Source organism: Pinus tabuliformis, chromosome 3_2 (assembly GCF_031772625.1).
Source record: "Pinus tabuliformis cultivar Carrire ecotype Pingquan chromosome 3_2, CPIR1, whole genome shotgun sequence".
NCBI lineage: Eukaryota > Viridiplantae > Streptophyta > Pinopsida > Pinales > Pinaceae > Pinus > Pinus tabuliformis.
The window spans coordinates 421,432,389-421,454,322 of NC_142302.1; the positions used below are offsets into that span (position 1 = coordinate 421,432,389).

A 21,934-nucleotide genomic window follows, 5' to 3' on the forward strand; every position below is an offset into this window, starting at 1 on the left:
ATAAGCCTAGTTTCCTTCACTACCCGTGTCCTCCACCTAAGATTCAGGAACTACCAATGTGCGGCAATATTAAAAAAAAGGGGTCCCATCTTCACCAAACCCCAAAATGTAGAACTAAATCCTATCCCAAAATAATTTAGGAAGGGACATTACAAAAAACTCACCTGCACAAGAAATGCAGTAATATCAGTACTTTGATGATGAAACCCCTCTTATAAATGTGTCAAAAACTCTTAAGAAAATGAATGTTGGAAGAAAGATAATCAACATTAAAAGAGAAAGTTCATCAAAATAAGAAATAGAGAAAGAAGAAATTAAAAAGTATTCCCAAACCATAGAAAAACCACCATAAATTGTAAGAAGAAGTGAAAGGATTAATAAATCAATACATGGACAGTCTCAATAATCTCCAGAATTTGTCAATTTAGAAGAAGAAGAGGCATCGAGAGTTCCATCACCAGTTGCCATTCCATCCAAGAGAACTCTAGAAATTTATCCTGTCCAACAAGAAATATACAACTACATAGAGTCTCTGGAACAAAGAGCTACGGGAAAGACTGTTGAATCATCCTCAAACCGAGAAGAAATTATTAATTTTTATCTTCTAGAAAAACGCCAAATTGTAAACACTCTGAAAGAGGAAATCTATGAATTGGAGGTACTAAATAGACATTTGAGGCAAGAAAATGAAAGAGTATAAGCACAAGGACATCTAAGTTATTCTTTTTTGTTTTCCTGACACTGACTACTGCCATAAATTGGGCATAAATTTACAAGGTTTATGGCATAGCAGGGATCTAATCATCTTCTGTTTCATAAGTGTCATTGTTCTTTATTATTTAACTTAATATTTGCACGAGCTACTGAATTGCACCAATTATGTAGCTAATGATCGATTCTGTAGTGAAATCGAAGGTTTGAGAAGTTCTAAAACTCCATCCAAGGAACGATACATATGGACAGGTGAAAAATAGCTTGCACAATGATTTCTACCTATCTTCATACCCTAGATGGATAAGGAAGGAAACATAGCGACTCAATCAAAGCGAAATTCAACCACCGAAGAAGGCGAACTATGCAAGTGAGGAATTAGTGAATGCAGATATTCAACCCCATGATTTGCTTCGCTGATAGAAAATAATGAGAAAATCATGTTATATTATCTCTTGATGTTAATTTTAGCCATTTTTTAGTAGGGTATGGTTGTAATACTTCGAAACAATTATTCATAAGAGATTATAAATCTACGTCTCAACATGATATTTGCAAACATAGATATTGTTTTTTTTTAAACTATGTTTTTGCAATTATAAATTCTATTTCATTTCATCCTTTTACTGTGTGATTTATCCATACGTATATAATATTTTGAAGGATTCATGCTCTCACCTAGTTCTCGTGGGAGGGCCCCCTCGAGTTGTAAGGTTTTATAGTTATCATTTTAATTATGTATTCTCTATAATATTTCATTAGTTTATCTAACTACTTAAGTTTTGGCTTTCAATGAATGTTTAGGATTTCTTTTAAGGCATGGTTTATTTAATGATTTTGCTGCATGAAGAGTAAAGTCTAGATATCTTATGCACATGAAAGTAGCATAACAAAGTGTGGATTGATATAGATTTGTAGTATGGTTTTGAGTTACAACTGTGTGAATAAGATTTCAATTTAAGTATAGAGTTAATTTCTCTTTCTGTCAAAGTAATTTAGATCTGGTTTCATTATCAAGTTTTCTTTCAGGAAAGTGTGTATGTGTGTGTGATTTAGTTTCAAGCATGTGTGATATTTTATTTCGAGCAAGTGTGTGCATGATTTCATTTCAAGAAATAGTGAAGTAAGTGTTATGTTTATTTCAAGAAGAGTTTGATCTTTATTTGAAGCAAGAGAAATAGTTTTGATTTAATATTTCTTTCATAGTTGTTAAAGAAAACATGTGCATTTCAATATGTCAATATAATTTAGGAATTGTTTGAGTGATAAGGACTCCTAGCATAGATAATGCACATATATTTCATCAATTTAGTAGCCCTGGTTGGTAATTCATGTAAGTAATCTAACAATAACTAAATTACCAAACAATATTTTTCAGTTCATGATTTTTCCAAAAGGGAAAATATTACTTTTGAACTCCTAAAAGAAACCCCCCACTTCAAGTATTGGTGGGAAAACTACTATGAGTAGAAGGATGAGAGATAACCGTCATTGTTTTCAGCCACACCTAATTGGAATTATTTTTGAGACACCATCAAAGAACGATATTACCCTGTCGAGAGTTATGAATATAAGTACATAAAGTGGACCACACTGTGGTAGGGAAGGGGACAAGACATGCTAGAGTTCACAAATATTTTTCATACCCTTCGAATGAAGTTGAGTATCAAGGATTTTGAGAGGAATATGGTACTCAAATATCGTGGTTGTGTACATAAATACATCCGGGACGATATGGAATTCCTAGACATCTCTTTGCTTGGTGTCGCCTATCAATACACTATCAAGATCAAGCAAAAATGTAAACACAAGAAGCGAGACTTTTTTTCTATGAATATAAAGCAAGGGAAAGGGGCCCCCAAACCATAGAATAAAGGACAAAGCCAATGGAGGGTGACCCAGGACAACCAGTCGAAGCCACAAGAAAATAACAACACCATGAAGACAAAGAAGGACACGTGAAAGTAGTGTGAGTTCGATAAGATCCCCACTCACAACACAAGGGAGTGTCAAGCCAAGAAGTGACTAGTGGCCGAGCCAAAGGCTTTAGATTTAGATACATGGTCCATAGAATTGAGCCTGAAGATACAAAGAAGGGGGAGTGCCCCTTCCACTCACATATGTGGATGAAGGGTTTCCTCTATAGTTCATTGTCAATAGTGGAATCCAAAAGAACCTCACTTTTGTAGACTTCATGAAGTAGTTGGGCCTACTAACCACACCACACCTGTAGTCGTATACCATCAGGTAGCTTCACCAAGGGCGAGATCTCTGTGTCATCCAGTGATGTCACCTTCCCTACAACATCAATCACTTCATGAATGAAGTACTATGTGATGTTGTTCCTATTAAAGTTTGTGATGTATTATTAGGTCAACCATACTTATGGAAGTTTCATACTGTGTATGAGTCTTGACCTCGCATTATTATTATTAATTTGGGCAATAAGTTATACAAAATACCAGGGTAAGCCCCCCTATCGCCATCTCTTTGATCTATGCTAAGAAATGAAATAAGATCATCTCCCAGACCAGGAATGTTTTTTACTTTTTGATTCACTCTCAAAGTAAGGGGAAAATCGTGGCCATATACATGGCCCCTCAGAAGGGTTCCTCCATGTAGCGGAAACAGGTGGATAAGGTTGTGGAAGAATACATGGACATCTTCTCCTCACCCACAAGGGTACCTTGCACTGTCAGGTCAAGGATTCGATTGATTTGACTCCTGGAGCACCTATTCCCAATGGGCTGACATACCATCGCTCCATTATGGAAAATGAGGAGATCAAGTAGAAGATCTAGGAGTTTCTGCAAAAAGGGCACATCCAACCAAGTTCCTCACCCTGTGGGAGCTCAATTTTATTCGTACAGAAGAAGGATGGGACCTGGAGGCTCTGCATTGATTATCAGGAAATAAACAAAATCATTGTCAAGAATAGGTATCCAATCCAATGGATTTATGACCTTCTAGACTAGCTCAACGGTGCAAGTATTTCAACAAAATGAATAAGAATCCTGGCTATCACCTAGTTCCAATAGAGCCCATAGATGTATGGAAGACCACCTTCAAATCTAAGGAAGGTCTTTTTGAATGGTTGGTGTTATCACTAAAAAATTGATCATCTAGCCTAACTTACTAGATGGATCGAAGTAAACCATGTAAAGCCAATTTTACCATAGTAAAATTGCTTTCAATCAGTGAGAAACTACTTAATAAGCCACCTTTGTTAAGTAATTTATAATTAAACCCATGAAGAATAATTAAATAAATCACTATTTATTTGGTTTTCTTCTAGGAATAATTAATTAAACCACTATTCAATTATTATTCCTTTTATCTTCGATGTTAGTGAACACCACAGTAAAGAATCCTTTCGACCCCAAATGTAGATCAATGGACTTTCGATGCACATGGATGAATCTAAGTGTGTGCAGTCCATGAAGATGTCCCTGGATTTTATGGAGAACCTGTAATAACCTCCAATGTTTTGTAACTTTCTCTGGCCCTGTTCCATGACTAATTCTCTTGGCCATGTTAATGACTAACTCTGAATCAGCTTCTATTATAACATTTTGGCAATTGTTTGGTTTCAAAAATTCTAAACCTTGCTCCAATGCCATTAATTCCACCATGTTGTTGGTGGCTTTTCCTAGATGACCATAGAAGAGGGAGATGATGCTTCCATTTTCATCCCTAAGAACCCCTCCAAAGTCTTCCATGCCCAGGTTGCCCTTTGAAGCCCCATCGATATTATACTTTCAAAATCCTTTCGAAGGAGGATTCCAAAAATCTTTAACTGGTTCCCTCATGTTTATTTTCCTGTCTGTACCTTGTGGAATAAGCCCTTGCATGCCCTTGTGGGATTCAGTTTGCCAACAGTCAATAGGTAGAGAATAGAGTCTTACCCAAATTGGAACTGAAGTAAAATGTTCCCACTCCAGAATGAAGTTCATCATCCATGGCCGCATATAGAGCCCTGTTGCTACATAGAAGTAGGGCCCGCCTTCAAACACACTGTCTTTATCTTCGATGTTAGTGAACACCACAGTAAAGAATCCTTTCGACCCCAAATGTAGATCAATGCTTCTTTTGGGTTCCCAGCGGTATCTTATCCATGTTTGTAAATCTTTTTTAGTGGGCCATAGTCACATGAAATTGCATATGATTGCATAAGTCTGCATGTGATCTCTGTGCTCCTACAATGCTAGATCATTTAAAACTACTCTAGGAGTAATTTCAGCTCTGGGTTTGCACTGACCCTTCTAATTTTTGTCTTTTGTTCCCTGTATTTTGTCATTTTCTTCCTTGTCTTTTGTGTCGTCCTTCTCCTTTGGTTTGGTACTTTCTGATTCCTCCTCCGTGTTTTTTCTTCCTTCCTCCACCTCACCTCCTCCTTTTTTCAGAGGCTTCTTACCCTTGTTGGCCACTGCTTCCTTGTAGGAGGGAGTGGAGCTCCCTCCTCTACACTGATCCATGGAGTGAAACCTGTTGTAGAAGACTATAAGCCTAGTTTCCTTCACTACCCGTGTCCTCCACCTAAGATTCAGGAACTACCAATGTGCGGCAATATAAAAAAAAAGGGGTCCCATCTTCACCAAACCCCAAAATGTAGAAATAAATCCTATTCCAAAATAATTTAGGAAGGGACATTACAAAAAACTCACCTGCACAAGAAATGCAGTAAGATTAGTACTTTGATGATGAAACCCCTCTTATAAATGTGTCAAAAACTCTTAAGAAAATGAATGTTGGAAGAAAGATAATCAACATTAAAAGAGAAAGTTCATCAAAATAAGAAATAGAGAAAGAAGAAATTAAAAAGTATTCCCAAACCATAGAAAAACCACCATAAATTGTAAGAAGAAGTGAAAGGATTAATAAATCAATACATGGACAGTCTCAATAATCTCCAGAATTTTTCAATTTAGAAGAAGAAGAGGCACCGAGAGTTCCATCACCAGTTGCCATTCCATCCAGGAGAACTCTAGAAATTTATCATGTCCAACAAGAAATATACAACTACATAGAGTCTCTGGAACAAAGAGCTACAGGAAAGACTGTTGAATCATCCTCAAACCGAGAAGAAATTATTAATTTTTATCTTCTAGAAAAACGCCAAATTGTAAACACTCTGAAAGAGGAAATCTATGAATTGGAGGTACTAAATAGACATTTGAGGCAAGAAAATGAAAGAGTATAAGCACAAGGACATCTAAGTTATTCTTTTTTGTTTTCCTGACACTGACTACTGCCATAAATTGGGCATAAATTTACAAGGTTTATGGCATAGCAGGGATCTAATCATCTTTTGTTTCATAAGTGTCATTGGTCTTTATTATTTAACTTAATATTTGCACGAGCTACTGAATTGCACCAATTATGTAGCTAATGATCGATTCTGTAGTGAAATCGAAGGTTTGAGAAGTTCTAAAACTCCATCCAAGGAACGATACATATGGACAGGTGACAAATAGCTTGCACAATGATTTCTACCTATCTTCATACCCTAGATGGATAAGGAAGGAAACATAGCGACTCAGTCAAAGCGAAATTCAACCACCGAAGAAGGTGAACTATGCAAGTGAGGAATTAGTGAATGCATATATTCAACCCCATGATTTGCTTCGCTGATAGAAAATAATGAGAAAATCATGTTATATTATCTCTTGATGTTAATTTTAGCCATTTTTTAGTAGGGTATGGTTGTAATACTTCGAAACAATTATTCATAAGAGATTATAAATCTACGTCTGAACATGATATTTGCAAACATAGATATTGTTTTTTTTAAACTATGTTTTTGCAATTATAAATTCTATTTCATTTCATCCTTTTACTGTGTGATTTATCCATACGTATATAATATTTTGAAGGATTCATGCTCTCACCTAGTTCTCGTGGGAGGGCCCCCTCGAGTTGTAAGGTTTTATAGTTATCATTTTAATTATGTATTCTCTATAATATTTCATTAGTTTATCTAACTACTTAAGTTTTGGCTTTCAATGAATGTTTAGGATTTCTTTTAAGGCATGGTTTATTTAATGATTTTGCTGCATGAAGGAGTAAAGTCTAGATATCTTATGCACATGAAAGTAGCATAACAGAGTGTGGATTGATATAGATTTGTAGTATGGTTTTGAGTTACAACTGTGTGAATAAGATTTCAATTTAAGTATAGAGTTAATTTCTCTTTCTGTCAAAGTAATTTAGATCTGGTTTCATTATCAAGTTTTCTTTCAGGAAAGTGTGTATGTGTGTGTGATTTAGTTTCAAGCATGTGTGATATTTTATTTCGAGCAAGTGTGTGCATGATTTCATTTCAAGAAAGAGTGAAGTAAGTGTTATGTTTATTTCAAGAAGAGTTTGATCTTTATTTGAAGCAAGAGAAATAGTTTTGATTTAATATTTCTTTCATAGTTGTTAAAGAAAACATGTGCATTTCAATATGTCAATATAATTTAGGAATTTTTTGAGTGATAAGGACTCCTAGCATAGATAATGCACATAGATTTCATCAGTTTAGTAGCCCTGGTTGGTAATTCATGTAAGTAATCTAACAATAACTAAATTACCAAACAATATTTTTCAGTTCATGATTTTTCCAAAAGGGAAAATATTACTTTTGAACTCCTAAAAGAAACCCCCCACTTCAAGTATTGGTGGGAAAACTACTATGAGTAGAAGGATGAGAGATAACCGTCATTGTTTTTAGCCACACCTAATTGGAATTATTTTTGAGACACCATCAAAGAACGATATTACCCTGTCGAGAGTTATGAATATAAGTACATAAAGTGGACCACACTGTGGTAGGGAAGGGGACAAGACATGCTAGAGTTCACAAATATTTTTCATACCCTTCGAATGAAGTTGAGTATCAAGGATTTTGAGAGGAATATGGTACTCAAATATCGTGGTTGTGTACATAAATACATCCGGGACGATATGGAATTCCTAGACATCTCTTTGCTCGGTGTCGCCTATCAATACACTATCAAGATCAAGCAAAAATGTAAACACAAGAAGCGAGACTTTTTTTCTATGAATATAAAGCAAGGGAAAGGGGCCCCCAAACCATAGAATAAAGGACAAAGCCAATGGAGGGTGACCCAGGACAACCAGTCGAAGCCACAACAAAATAACAACACCATGAAGACAAAGAAGGACACGTGAAAGTAGTGTGAGTTCGATAAGATCCCCACTCACAACACAAGGGAGTGTCAAGCCAAGAAGTGACTAGTGGCCGAGCCAAAGGCTTTAGATTTAGATACATGGTCCATAGAATTGAGCCTGAAGATACAAAGAAGGGGGAGTGCCCCTTCCACTCACATATGTGGATGAAGGGTTGTCCTCTATAGTTCATTGTCAATAGTGGAATCCAAAAGAACCTCACTTTTGTAGACTTCATGAAGTAGTTGGGCCTACTAACCACACCACACCTGTAGTCGTATACCATCAGGTGGCTTCACCAAGGGCGAGATCTCTGTGTCATCCAGTGATGTCACCTTCCCTACAACATCAATCACTTCATGAATGAAGTACTATGTGATGTTGTTCCTATTAAAGTTTGTGATGTATTATTAGGTCAACCATACTTATGGAAGTTTCATACTGTGTATGAGTCTTGACCTCGCATTATTATTATTAATTTGGGCAATAAGTTATACAAAATACCAGGGTAAGCCCCGCCTATCGCCATCTCTTTGATCTATGCTAAGAAATGAAATAAGATCATCTCCCAGACCAGGAATGTTTTTTACTTTTTGATTCACTCTCAAAGTAAGGGGAAAATCGTGGCCATATACATGGCCCCTCAGAAGGGTTCCTCCATGTAGCGGAAACAGGTGGATAAGGTTGTGGAAGAATACATGGACATCTTCTCCTCACCCACAAGGGTACCTTGCACTGTCAGGTCAAGGATTCGATTGATTTGACTCCTGGAGCACCTATTCCCAATGGGCTGACATACCATCGCTCCATTATGGAAAATGAGGAGATCAAGTAGAAGATCTAGGAGTTTCTGCAAAAAGGGCACATCCAACCAAGTTCCTCACCCTGTGGGAGCTCAATTTTATTCGTACAGAAGAAGGATGGGACCTGGAGGCTCTGCATTGATTATCAGGAAATAAACAAAATCATTGTCAAGAATAGGTATCCAATCCAATGGATTTATGACCTTCTAGACTAGCTCAACGGTGCAAGTATTTCAACAAAATGAATAAGAATCCTGGCTATCACCTGGTTCCAATAGAGCCCATAGATGTATGGAAGACCACCTTCAAATCTAAGGAAGGTCTTTTTGAATGGTTGGTGTTATCACTAAAAAATTGATCATCTAGCCTAACTTACTAGATGGATCGAAGTAAACCATGTAAACCCAATTTTACCATAGTAAAATTGCTTTCAATCAGTGAGAAACTACTTAATAAGCCACCTTTGTTAAGTAATTTATAATTAAACCCATGAAGAATAATTAAATAAATCACTATTTATTTGGTTTTCTTCTAGGAATAATTAATTAAACCACTATTCAATTATTATTCCTTGTCATATTTGACCCAATTATGAAAAATCAAAAGATAAATTATTAATTATCTTATTTTTCTCTAGGAATAATTAATTAATCACTAATTAATTATTACTCCTTGTCAAATTTGAGTAAATCCCTTAGGAATAATTAAATAAATCATTATTTGTTATTATTCCTTAACCAATTTCTTGAGATGATAAATAAATCATTTATTTATTTATTATTTCTAAATAAAAGTTTAAATATTTTTTCCCTCCTAACCAAATATAATAAAATATTACAAGTGGTATTCCAAGAACTCGGTTAATAATATTTTATTGTTGCTCATTATTCGAGGATAACTCAATATTTTGTTAGAAATAAAAGGGTTTTCATTAATTATTCACTTTTTATTATTTTCATTGTTGCACCCACTGTTGTAACTCTGATTATTTTTATTGTCGCACACCATGTTTGTGTTGGGTTTACATATTATAGAGGAGAGAGACTCTACACAAGATGAATACATTTGAGGATAGCCAAGAACCCATCCCATAGAGGGGGACTGGTAACATTTATTTGTTCCCTTCAAAGGTGTTATAATAAAACTATTCTTTGTATCTCTGGTTGCCATTGTATGATTGGAGTTATTACTATTTTTTTTTTTTTGTTTAACTATGATTGTGACTTAAATTAGAATTTTGGTAGGTTTTGTTTCTATCAGTTCCTACAGATCTAAGATTTCTTTTCATCCACAATCTTAAGTGGGTTCTTAGGAATGGCCTCAAGTGTAGGTTGAGGGATTTGTAGCAGACCATTTGGTGTCATAAGAGGCTCAACAGATGCTTTGGTTTTGGAATCAGTGGTAGACAAAGTCAATGGATTGCCACATTGATGTGATCGAGTTTGCAAGTTGACATCGGAGGGATTAACCTCATCATAGTTAATCATAAGGATCTTGTAGTCACTAGGACCAGAAGGTTGGGGGGGATGGGCTGCTTTACCTGGCTGAGGTTTAGCAAAAAAAAATCCTTGCCAAGGGAAAGGATTTGTAAGCACTACTAGTTCAGATGGTGCAGGATTTTGAGGCAATTGTTGACCACTAGAAGCTGCTTGAGCTTCCCATATTTGGCGCATCTAGTGTAAGAGAGGACACTCATGTGTATAATCGCCATGTACACCACAACATGCACAAGGCTTATTCATACAAATAGACTTTTCTGCTTGGGTTGACTACCTTGTTCCTAGTTGTTGGTGTTAGATGGTTCCCCTGGGGTTCACTAGCTTGGTTACTTTGATTACACTGGTTACCCTTGTTACCCTTCCCCTTATTCCTTTTCTTCGAATTTTTGGGATTGGTCACACTCTCCTGCGTAAATACTTGACCCTGAGTGGGTGGTGGCTACTCGGGCTGAGGATGCATGGGAGGCTGCGGTGCCAATGCTTGAGGGACTAGAGCACTCGGTTGTGCATAATGAGGAGCAATAGTTTGGTAGACAGGTTGCGGCCCTCAACACATGTTGCTAGCATGAGGGGCATAAGTGTTAGAGGAACTAGTGCCCCCCACCAGATAGCCATAAATTTGTTGAGTATATGGTGAAGGATGTGAAAGAGTTCCAATGATACCGTTGGCAACATGAGATGCCCCCGGTGCATTGGCACTTCCAGAATGAGGGAGGTTTGGAATGACGGTACAGACATAACCGGATTGCACATAAAGTAGGTCATATATTAAAGTGGTTTGGAGAGCTTCTTCCTCTATCTGAGGAAAATGGAACGTGACATATTTTCTAGCAGGGATAAAAGGCTCCTCAAAAACCAATCTAGATAGACACGTCTTTAAATGGTGGGGCACGACATGTGCTCCTCCTTTTACGCCACTCTTGAACATGGTCAGAAAGGTGAGTGGTAGAGGACTGCCAGAATGAGGTCAATAACTTCAGAATGAGGTCAATAGCTCCATACACTATCATACTAGAGAGGTAACTAGAAATATGATAGGAACACTTCAGCAAGCATCACAAAAACAGAATGAGATGTAGTGGGTTGGTCTACATACCATTTTTCAACGTCTCCAGTGAGTGTGCATTAGAATAGCCAAAGATGAATGGAGGCATCTGTAATGGAGTTGGATGAACACCACATGTGGGAGGATCACACATGGTTGGTAGGATCCTCTCCAGCATTACTCTCAAACTTTGGGATGTTTGAGGGAAGCTTAGTCAACATAGAAGTCGAACTAGCATCGTGGTGTATGGGGTCGTTTATCAACTGGCGAAAATCTGGTAGACTTAACCCAGCCATAAAAGGGAGCATGATGGTTATCAGAACATTTCCAAAGATTGTTCTGCTTGATGTGACTACCGGGATAGAACTGAAGCCGACACTGGGTTGGGTTCCTGCACCAATTGTGGGTTTAGGCATGGTGGCGATATGTGGCGAAGGAGACTCTGAATCAGATAGAAGAGGTGAAGAGTTAGTATGGGGACTTGGAGGGCTATGAACTCAAGGCCGACAGGGAGGGGTAATATGCCCAAGTAGAAACTAGGGGTGAAGGCCTAATAGTCTCTGCGTCAAATGCCTTGATGGTGCAATGGTGGTAAGACACACATGACATAGAAATGGTCAAGGTATATCAACAATATGCCATTGTATTTATGAGGGGAGATCAATGTATTATGTTAAGTCTTAGCTTAGCGGTGTGAACCAAGCACCCTTTGCTTAAGGTGTGCTTGTGTGTGCAAGTGTATTTATTGATTAAGCTCGGATCATGTTTGCAAAGAAGAAAAATTCTTACTAAAAATAGACTGAAATTAACAATAGAAAATAAACAGAAAAACAATCAACTAAACCCCACCCAAACTAAGTTTGAAAACATTGTACTAGTCGGTGGCTAAATGGACATAAAGACACTAAAAGGGTCAAGAGATCTAAATGTTGGTGTGACTCGGATAAACTGACACTAAGTTGATGGAAAGTGGTGTAGCAACAACAAAAATATAGAGAGGAAGATCGCTGCAAAAATATAGGTAGATGGGTGAAACACCTAGGACAACGGATGGGACCGTAAGGCCAATGACCAAACAAGTTGTAATATGAAGCTATGGATGGTGACAACCTATCCTTATAGATCTAAAATACAAGGGTCTGGATTTGGAAAATATGGCTAAAAGTGCTGCAGGAACTCAGACTACTCACTCAGCTAAACCCTTCTTATAAAGGTAGAAGCATACTAGAAGCTTTGGGGGGGGGGTGCTAAATTCCACTTCGATGAGTAAATCAGAGTAGATAAAGGCCTAAGTGGTATGAGATATAGGTCAAACAACCCAAGAGACAACTCTCGGAAAAACCTAGAAACAAATCTGATAAAAACCCAGAAACCCTAAAATCGTAGGTACTAACCTGTTTTCAGGTGAGATCACACTTTTTGGGCTGAAAGGTGTGCTCTAGGCTATAGATTGCACTTTTTGGGCTAAAAACTATGATTTCTGCTCCTTGATTCTCGGTCAGTAAATCTCAGAAAAAATTGTTGTCTCTGTCGCGGATCGTTCCTGTGACTTGTAGAAAAGACTAGAAAGCTTGCGAAAGTTAGAATTTTAACAGATCTAGGGTTAAAAATATAGTAAAAAACATTAAGAGACTGAAAAAAGAAGAAACCCTAAGCCGAATACCGAAGTTCACCCAGGTTTCTTAATCTAAAGTATAAAACCAGTGGAGTTGCCAATTTTGTTGTAGTGTTTTCTTCTCAAAGATGTATGAAAAGAGGCCACTTAAGGTTGTGGATGACAAACAATATCAACAATATAAATGACTGCTAAACATTATAGATATGCAACAATTTATAGAAACAAAACCTGCCAAAATTCTGATCTATGCCACAATCATAATAAACAACAAAAAGAAATAGTAATAACTCCAATCATCTAATGGATACAAGATATACAAAAAATAATTTTTATTATAACACTTGTGAGGGGAAGAAATAAATGTTACCAGTCCCCCTCTATGGGATGGGTTCTTGGCTATCGTCAAACATCTTCAGCTTGTGTACAGTCTCTCTCCTCTATAATTTGTAAACCTAACAAAAATATGGTGTGCGACAATGAAAATAGTCAGAGTTACAACAGTGAGTGCAACAATGAAAATAATCAAAAGTGAATAATGAATGGAAAACCCTTCTATTTATAACAAAATATTGAGTTATCCTCGAATAATGAGTAATAATTGTTGGACACCTAATCCTCAATGGGTTAGTGTGGAAGCCGAATGGAAAAAAGGAGTCCAAGAGACCTTGGGATGTGGAACCCAACGATCAGATATTGTACTATAAATGTAAATCATTTGTTAATAAAAATAGTACTCTCCTGATTATCTTTCATATTGCCCTTCCTGCCCATGTGTGTTTAACATGGTATCAGAGCAGGCGATTGCTGGTCCTGCTCCAATTTGTGCCATTTGTTTTGTGGCCTCTATCTGCATATGAGTTATGACATTTCTGTTCACTGTCCATATCACTCCATTAATTCACTAACAGTAAGAAATTTAATGCTTTTACTTTGTTGCTTCCTTGGATTATATCTCTGTTGTGCCTAATCGAAATTCATGCACATCTACTATAACATATTCTGCTTCCACTATCTTTAACCATTTCTCTGTCAAGTTTGCGCCTTCTGTGGCAGTGTCATATATGCGTTTTTCTATCAAGACTGTGCCTTCTGTCTACTGCCCCCTCAGTCGCTGCTGCAAATCTCTGAGAGTATCTGCGCCCTCTGTGCTCCCTGGGTTGTTCATAATTGTCCTCCCTGCACTCTCTAATCATTGTTTGCACATTTTTTTGGGTGTAACGTTTCTTGGACTGACAAAGAACGCCCAGCTCCTGGCGTCGCCTGCAACCAGCACCGTAAGCGCACAGTTTGAATAGAGCAACAAGAAAAATGCTACGTTGAACTGTTTTGAAGAACACTACTCCTGTTTTGAAGAACGTTGTCTCTTTGCTACTCGAATGATGCTCTCTGTTAGTTAACGCTGGTGAATCTTCCTACTCTCTTCGGCTATTGTCTCCTGGTGAACCAGTTGTGGCACATGAACGCCTTGCTAGGAGCTCTACGCCATTATTTGAACGATTCAGCTGAAGTTTCACCATTTAAGGCATTGTGTCTCCTGCTCCCGCATTAGGATTGTCTCCTTGGAGTAAAATACAGGTATCTAGGTTTTGGGCTGAAAATGTAAAACGCACCACTGGAAAGAAACTTCTTCCACGCTCAACGCTGAGCAGACAGAATATGGATATGACTTTGAAGATGAAATTCCTGAGGAGGAGGCGGAGGCAACCGAGCATCAAAGGTTGAATTATATTAAATTGCTGATGATAGAGGAAGTGGAAAAGGTGCTAACAGATGTGAGGGCAGAAGATGTTAAGAAAATTAATGTTCACAGAAAATGTGAATAGACCGCTTACATGGTGTTTGCCACTGGCAGATCAAACTGGCATGTTTGAAATATTGCACAAGGCCTACTTTACAAGGTGAAGCAAAAACAGAAAGGCGCTGATAGGATGATTTTACCTGGCATCGAAGGTCGTGAAGGAGGAAAATGGTTGGTCATCGATACAGGTAGCATTATAGTTCATGCACTTGATGAGAATGCTCGTGCATACTAAGATTTGGAGAGTCTCTTGGACAAAGGAAAACCTCTATTCTGCAGTAATGGTAGTAGTGTCACCCTAGGCTTAAAGTTCCATAAAGAAGAATACCAAATTTGCCATCTCTCCGTTAGAATCTGCAACCTTGAGGAACCGGACAAGGAATACATATGGGGTTGGGACTGTGAGGTGAAATTTCAGTTTGTTGAGCATTGTCTCTTCCATAAGCAGTACATGTTTCCTCTCAAAATTTGTTTCTAAGATTGCAAGAAATTCATCTATCTCCAGAGCCCAAATTTCCTCATACTTGGAAGCTAGAAGCAGTGTAGTAGCACCTACTAATTGACAGTCGCTCCTTGATATATATTGAATAGAAAGATATCTATCAAGAATATTTGTAGTTAGATACAAAGTCTCTGGAATCAACCCAAACTTGTGATTTAGCTCAATCAACCAGTTTATCAAGAGTGTTCTCATTTTTCCATTAATTTCTCGTTGACTGGGCATATAATCTGGCACGCAGCTCATGTGCTCTGTTCTGCGATAGAACTTATATATATCCTCAACATATTCAACCACTGCCAATTGATTATCAAGGTCTCCTTCATCAATGTTTGGCAAGGGATTCTCCTCGGCCTCAGCCATTTCTTCATCAAATGCAAAATCATCTCCGACATTGCGATCTTACACTCAGAGCGTTGCCCATATATATATTTATATGTATTCTTTAACGCTGATCAGTTTTGAGTATTACGTTGAATGAAATGTTGAATGTGTTGAATGCCTGTCTAACATGGTAGCTTGAAAGCTCGAGTGGGAATCTTACACTGTTTGGTAGCTCAACAGCACTTACAGAGCCTTGGCCTGGGCTCCCACCTTGCTCATCTCATACTGATTGCAAAATTTGACAGTAAAACCAGCAGATGCCCTGGCACATTTGGTAACATTACAGAGTGCCCTGTTTCCTTCTGTAGAATTGTTGGAGAATTTGATCAGATTTGTAAGCTGCGTTGCTCTCATATATTTCAATATATGATGAAGTCCTCAATAGAAAGAAACTGTGAAATATAGAATAGCGGCAGAGGTTTTCTGATTCAAAAGGGAAGGAGTATTTGAAGGATCCAAGCAAGTTTGCAGTCTACATATATATACATTGATACCTTGCTGCACATTTATAAAGGATTTTTCTTTGTCTTTGTACTGTGAGTGGGTGTTACTTTTACTCATTGGGTCATAGTTGTAATTAATTTTTTTAAAGGGGTGTAATTTTGACAATGGAGAATATGCCTTGAATTACTGAAATATTAGAGTTCTTAAAAACTCTGATACATTCCTTTGATCATGGTACAGTGAGAATAAGAAAAGCTTCTGTGGTTTACATTAGAACCTGTTTGTATAATGTACAAGAGAATATTGAGTTTTTGCAGCTTGAGACAAAGATACAGCAAGAAGAATTACAGTAGTGGAGTCATCATTCTGAACCTGTTTCTGTTCAGAAAATTGAAACAGACTCCCATAAACAGCAAGACACTAATGTTGCAAATTCAGTGTCTAATACAACAACAGATTTACATGCAGATGCAGAAACTCAGTCTGCACTTCCCAAGCCCATCATCAGACCTTGGGAACAGCTTGTCCACAACAAGCATAGAACTGGTCTTGGATATGACAAGGACTTCTCCTTCCATATTCCAGACTATGCCAAGCCCATTCAGTTTCAGAGTGCTGGATTCATTCATGACAGTTCACCTGCTCCTCATGACAGTTCACCTCCAGCTGTTCCAAATTCTACCGCTCTTCCACAGCAACAACAACAACAACAGATCGTGAATACCAACACTGTGACCGAGTTGGCCATTTGAAAGATCACTGTTTTGATCTTCATCCATGTAAGCACTGTCATAAAACCAGTCATTATTCACACAGATGCTTCAGAAACAAATGTCCTGCAAGAACAAAGATTCATCTTGGATGGATCACTTCTTGGCAATGGGCATCAACAGCCAAGAAGATATTCCAAACACATGTCAGAACTTGTTCCAGAATATTGAACAGTCTTGCAGTTGAGTTTTCTCCATCATCTCACCTTGTATCTGACAGGGGGGGAAATGATGGTCATCTACAAGCTTCAAAGTCACATCAAGTGAGCCTGAGCCACAACCTGCCACACCAGTTTCAGAGTTGTAGCCAGAGACAAAGATGCCTAAACATGCCTTCAGTTGGCAATCTGGGACACTTCCTCTAGTAGAAGACTTCAGCTTCTTGCCAGTTTCGGAAGAATTCCAGGAACAAAATTGAGAACACTTCCTCTAGCAGAAGACTCCAGCTTCTTGCCAGTTTTGGAAGAGTTCCAGGAATTGCATTAAGCATTCCAGAGTTGTTGGTCATCCTTAAACCATCACAGGTTGAGACTTCCCTTTTCAGGTTGAAGTTTGCCCTTTTATGCGAGGTGAGACCTCCCTTTATTGGTTGAAGGTTTCTCTCTTCAAAACAAAATTGAGAACACTTCCTCTAGTAGAAGACTCCAGCTTCTTGCCAGTTTTGGAAGAGTTCCAGGAATTGCATTAAGCGTTCCAGTGTTGGTGGTCATCCTTAAACCACCGCCCTTTATACCAACATTTCATAGAGCACATTCATTCTAGTGCTACCATGCATATTTGCACATTTTGTACTACAGCTCTCTTCTTGGACTCATACATAACCCTTAAGATTAAGGGGGGGAATGTTGGACACCTAATCCTCAATGGGTTAGTGTGAAAGCCGAATGGAAAAAAGGAGTCCAAAAGACCTTGGGATGTGGAACCCAACGGTCAGATATTGTACTATAAATGTAAATCATTTGTTAATAAAGATAGTACTCTCCTGATTATCTTTCATATTGCCCTTGCTGCCCATGTGTGTTTAACAATAATAAGATATTATTGACCCCATTCTTAGAATAACCACTTGTAATATTTTATTATATTTGGTTAGGAGGAAAAAAGTATTTAAACTTTTATTTAGAAATAATAAATAAATAAATGATATATTTATCATCTCAAGAATTTGGTTAAGGAATTATAAACAAATAATGATTTATTTAAGTAGTCCTAATGGATTTAGTCAAACATGACAAGGAATAATAATTAATTAGTGATTAATTAATTATTCCTAGAGAAAAATAAGATAATTAATAATTTATCTATTGATTTTTCATAATTGGGTCAAATATGAAGAGGAATAATAATCGAACAATGGTTTAATTAATTATTCCTACAAGAAAATCAAATAAATAGTGATTTATTTAGCTATTCTTCATGGGTTTAACTATAAATTACTTAACAAAGGTGGTTTATTAAGTAATTTCTTACAGTGAAAGAAATTTTACTATGGTAAAATTGGCTTTACATGGTGTACTTCGGTCCATCTTGTAAATTAGGCTAGATGATCAATTTTTGGGTGATAACAGTTGGTCATGCCCTTCAAATTGACAAATTCCCATGATACTTTTATGAGGTTGATGGATGACATATTGTGGCACTTCACCAACTCATTTATGATTGTTTATCTGGACAACATCCTCATCTTCAACAAGAGTTGGGAGGTGCACTTGTAATACATTAAGAAAATCCTTCAAACGCTGTGACAACACAAGCTATGTGCCAAGTTGGAGAAATGTACCATTGGCATGAGCGAGGTCCAATATCTAGGTTACATCATAGATGAGAAAGGTGTGCATGTGGATCTAGATAAGGTTCGATTCATTCGGGATTGTCTAGCCCCGACCACTCTAACAGATCTTCATAGGTTCTTAGGCCTTGCAAACATTTATCTAAGGTTTGTGTTGGGATTCTCCAATATCATTTGGCCTTTGAGCCAGGTTACCAAGGGGAGAGGGAAAACAAAATTTTCCTAGTCTGAGTCCCAACAGAAGGCATTTGGTGAAGTAAAACACTACCTCTACTCTACAGTTGTACTCACATTTCCATACTTGCAACAACCATTTTAGGGTAAGGTAGATGCCTAAAACTATGCTATTGGTTTAGTCCTTACCTAGCATAGGAATCTAGTGGCCTATCTAGTGGGCTCCAATATTGTAGCAATGATGCTACAACTCCTGGGACTCCCTTCTTTACTTTTATCAACCCAGTAGTTCATAACAAACTTGGAAGCAACAGTGTTGTATGCACAAGTACTAGCTCTTGCCGCAGGCTATCACTTGATCAATTGGCACAAGTCCACTAAGAGCTTAATCCAACTTCTATGAGCTCTTAGAAGAAGCTTTTAACTGTGATGTATGAAAGCTAACTCAAAGGAGGCCAATCTACTTGCAAAAAGAAGCTGAAAGCTGAAAGGAAATGCAAACCCTAGCAAAACCTAGTTTTACTGACTAACACTACTGGTGCAAGAAAAGAGATGAAAGTTGTAGAAATGGATGCCATTCACTCTTGGAAAGGGGAAATGAATGTGACTAAGCTACTTCTAAAGGAAAATATGTAAAACACATCTTTTTGTATTTTTGAGTAATTTTGCAGAATTATTATGCATGTGCTTTAACTATTTTTAACTGTGCAGGGGTTTATTGGCAAAAGGAAATAGAGTGGGTATTTGCAGGAGGTTGGGATGGTGAGAAGAGGGCCTAAGGGGTCCGTATCACCTTTCGAGAGAGTTTCACAGCGATCAGATCTCGAGAAACTACTCATGTGATATTCTATAGGAAGTCTGCAGGGGTTCTACAGGAGGAGCCAAGAGAGGATTTTTGAGGGTTAATGGAGGAAAAATAGTGGGAAAGTAGAAATGGAGGACGGATAAGGATGTTAAGGGGTCTAGGACCTGGTGAATGAGGCTAAGGAGTGATTAAGGTGATTGGATTTGTTCGAGGATGGAGGGAGCAATGTGCACAAGAATGTAGAAATTAGGGGAAAGTGGGAAAATGTGCAAATGAAAGGAAGTAATCTTGGATTAGAGGTTGGAGGAGGTTGTGTGATGGAGGAATGGTAGGCAGGGAGGTATCACAGGTGTTCTGCACACTATTTTCCAAAATTGATCAAACAAAGACTAGGAAAATCAGAGATCTATCTAATTTGGCCTAATCTGACCTAAAAACTAGAAACATGATGAACAACAAGTTATGAACAAGAAATAATGCAAGATAACTATGGAAACCTAAGCAAGAATAGATCTAAACATGCAAGTACAACTGGTAGCAACTTTTCCAACTAAAAATCTAACACTAGCAATTGCATTGAAAGGCAAAAACAATGTTTTTATGGTAGCAAGTATGCCTTGGTATCAGGTCATGATCCCAATGAGGGAGAGATGAGATCAAGGATTGCTTGATGGCCTTTTTGCAGATTTTTTCTGTTATCAAACTATCAAATCAACCTAAAGCATGAAAAGCTATTTTAATCATCAAAAACAACTTAAGTAACAAAGCAATATTTTAACCTAAATAACATAAATTATTCTATGAATGCAGCAAAGACACTTAAAAGTACACAAAGGAGGTACTGGCACTTGGGTTGGGCCCAACCCCAAGAGCTACAGCCTCCTAAGAAAGATTAGAGCTGGTGCAAAGCTATATTCATCTTTATTGATCAAAAAATAATAGTTACATCCCAAAAACTGTCTATAAGAAAAAGCTCAAAAATGTGCTAAAATGCAGAGCGAACCTACTAACTAAAATCTAACTAGCATCTGACTACAATCTAACTAAATCCTACCTAAGGCCCTAAGCCTTCTTATTTATACAAATTGAGGACCCCAACATCCCTCCTAAACTTTAGGAACTTGGCTGCCAAAACTTGCAGTTAACAGCAACTTTACTAGCCCTGCTCGGCTGCCCTTGTGATCATCGATGTGGTGGCCCTTGAACTCCAAGCTGTTGGTGGAGAATTCAAGGTAAGGGCTCATAAATGGAGGGGAAACCTTCCTACAAATCCTCTCCCTTGTTTTTCCATGAATTTGGCTACCAAGTGCTCATTAAAACCTCTGATTTTGTCTTAAAATTGACCAAAAATCTGCATAAAGCACACATTAGACTTTTTGGCATAATGACTCACCCAATTCACTCTATTAGCATAAATATAATAAAAAACATGCAATAAAATAATGAGAATGGTGGATTAAGTTGAATTAGGAGGTAAAATGAGCCCATATAATTACCCATTTCTGGGGCTCATCATCACCCCCCTACTGAAGGTGTTGCTCATCCTCTGAGCAACTAATCCATCTCCTCATCCTGGATGGCCCTGCTAACCTCCCTATCATCCTAAGCTTCTGAAGTGGTTTGCTCATGTGTGCCATAAAATTTTTCCTTCTTGTCCATGTCCTTCCACTGTTCCTCCTATTCTGCTTGTTTGAATTCATGTGCTTTTCCTGGCCTTGAAATACATGGAGGTTTTGCCTTTTTCTTTTTCCTTTTTGTTTTCTAGGTGTGCTTAATGTAGCAAGCACAACTACTGCTTCCCTTGCAAACATTTCAGGGGATTTCTCTTTCTTCTGTTCTTTTTCTTCACTTCCTGTAGAAATCTCTATGCCCACTGTTTCTGCTTGTGCCACTGATATCTCAGGGTGTGTCACTTCTTCCTTTTTTTCCTCTTCTTTTGTCTTCTCTACCTTTGTTAGCTTTGCTTCCTAAAGCTCTCTTTTGGTTTTCTTCTCATCTTCTATTTCAATTTCCTCCTTTGTTTCAAGTTCTTCTTTCTCCATTTTGGTCTTTTCCTCTTTTTTTATTTCCTCCTCATCTTCCCCTGCCATATTTCTAAAAATATCCCTATCATGATGTGTAGTGACTGCTGGAAATGTTTAGGTGAGGAGGGAGGAAACGAACTTTCAAAACCAGAAATAGAGAAATGGCCAAGGTTTGTCTTTCTGGAATCAGGAATTTCTCATGTTCTTCTTTTTCACAACATCAATTTGCAATTTTTTCTCCAAACTGTTTCCAACTTGAATTTTGCTTCTCTGTTTTTGAGAAAAATCAATACTTTTGACAGAACAGAGAATATTTATAACACAATGTTTTTTCTTCAGAGAGTGGATAGTCTTGCAAATTTGATTTTTCACAGGTCGGCTTCTATGGTTGCATCCCTTTT

General features: G+C 37.7%; 1 pseudogene; it reads left to right on the forward strand.

Annotated features, from left to right (window-relative positions):
- The window catches only part of LOC149181150 (uncharacterized), a 91,403-nt pseudogene extending 76,281 nt beyond the window's left edge, over window positions 1-15,122 (forward strand).
- The last annotated feature ends 6,812 nt before the right edge of the window (window positions 15,123-21,934 follow it).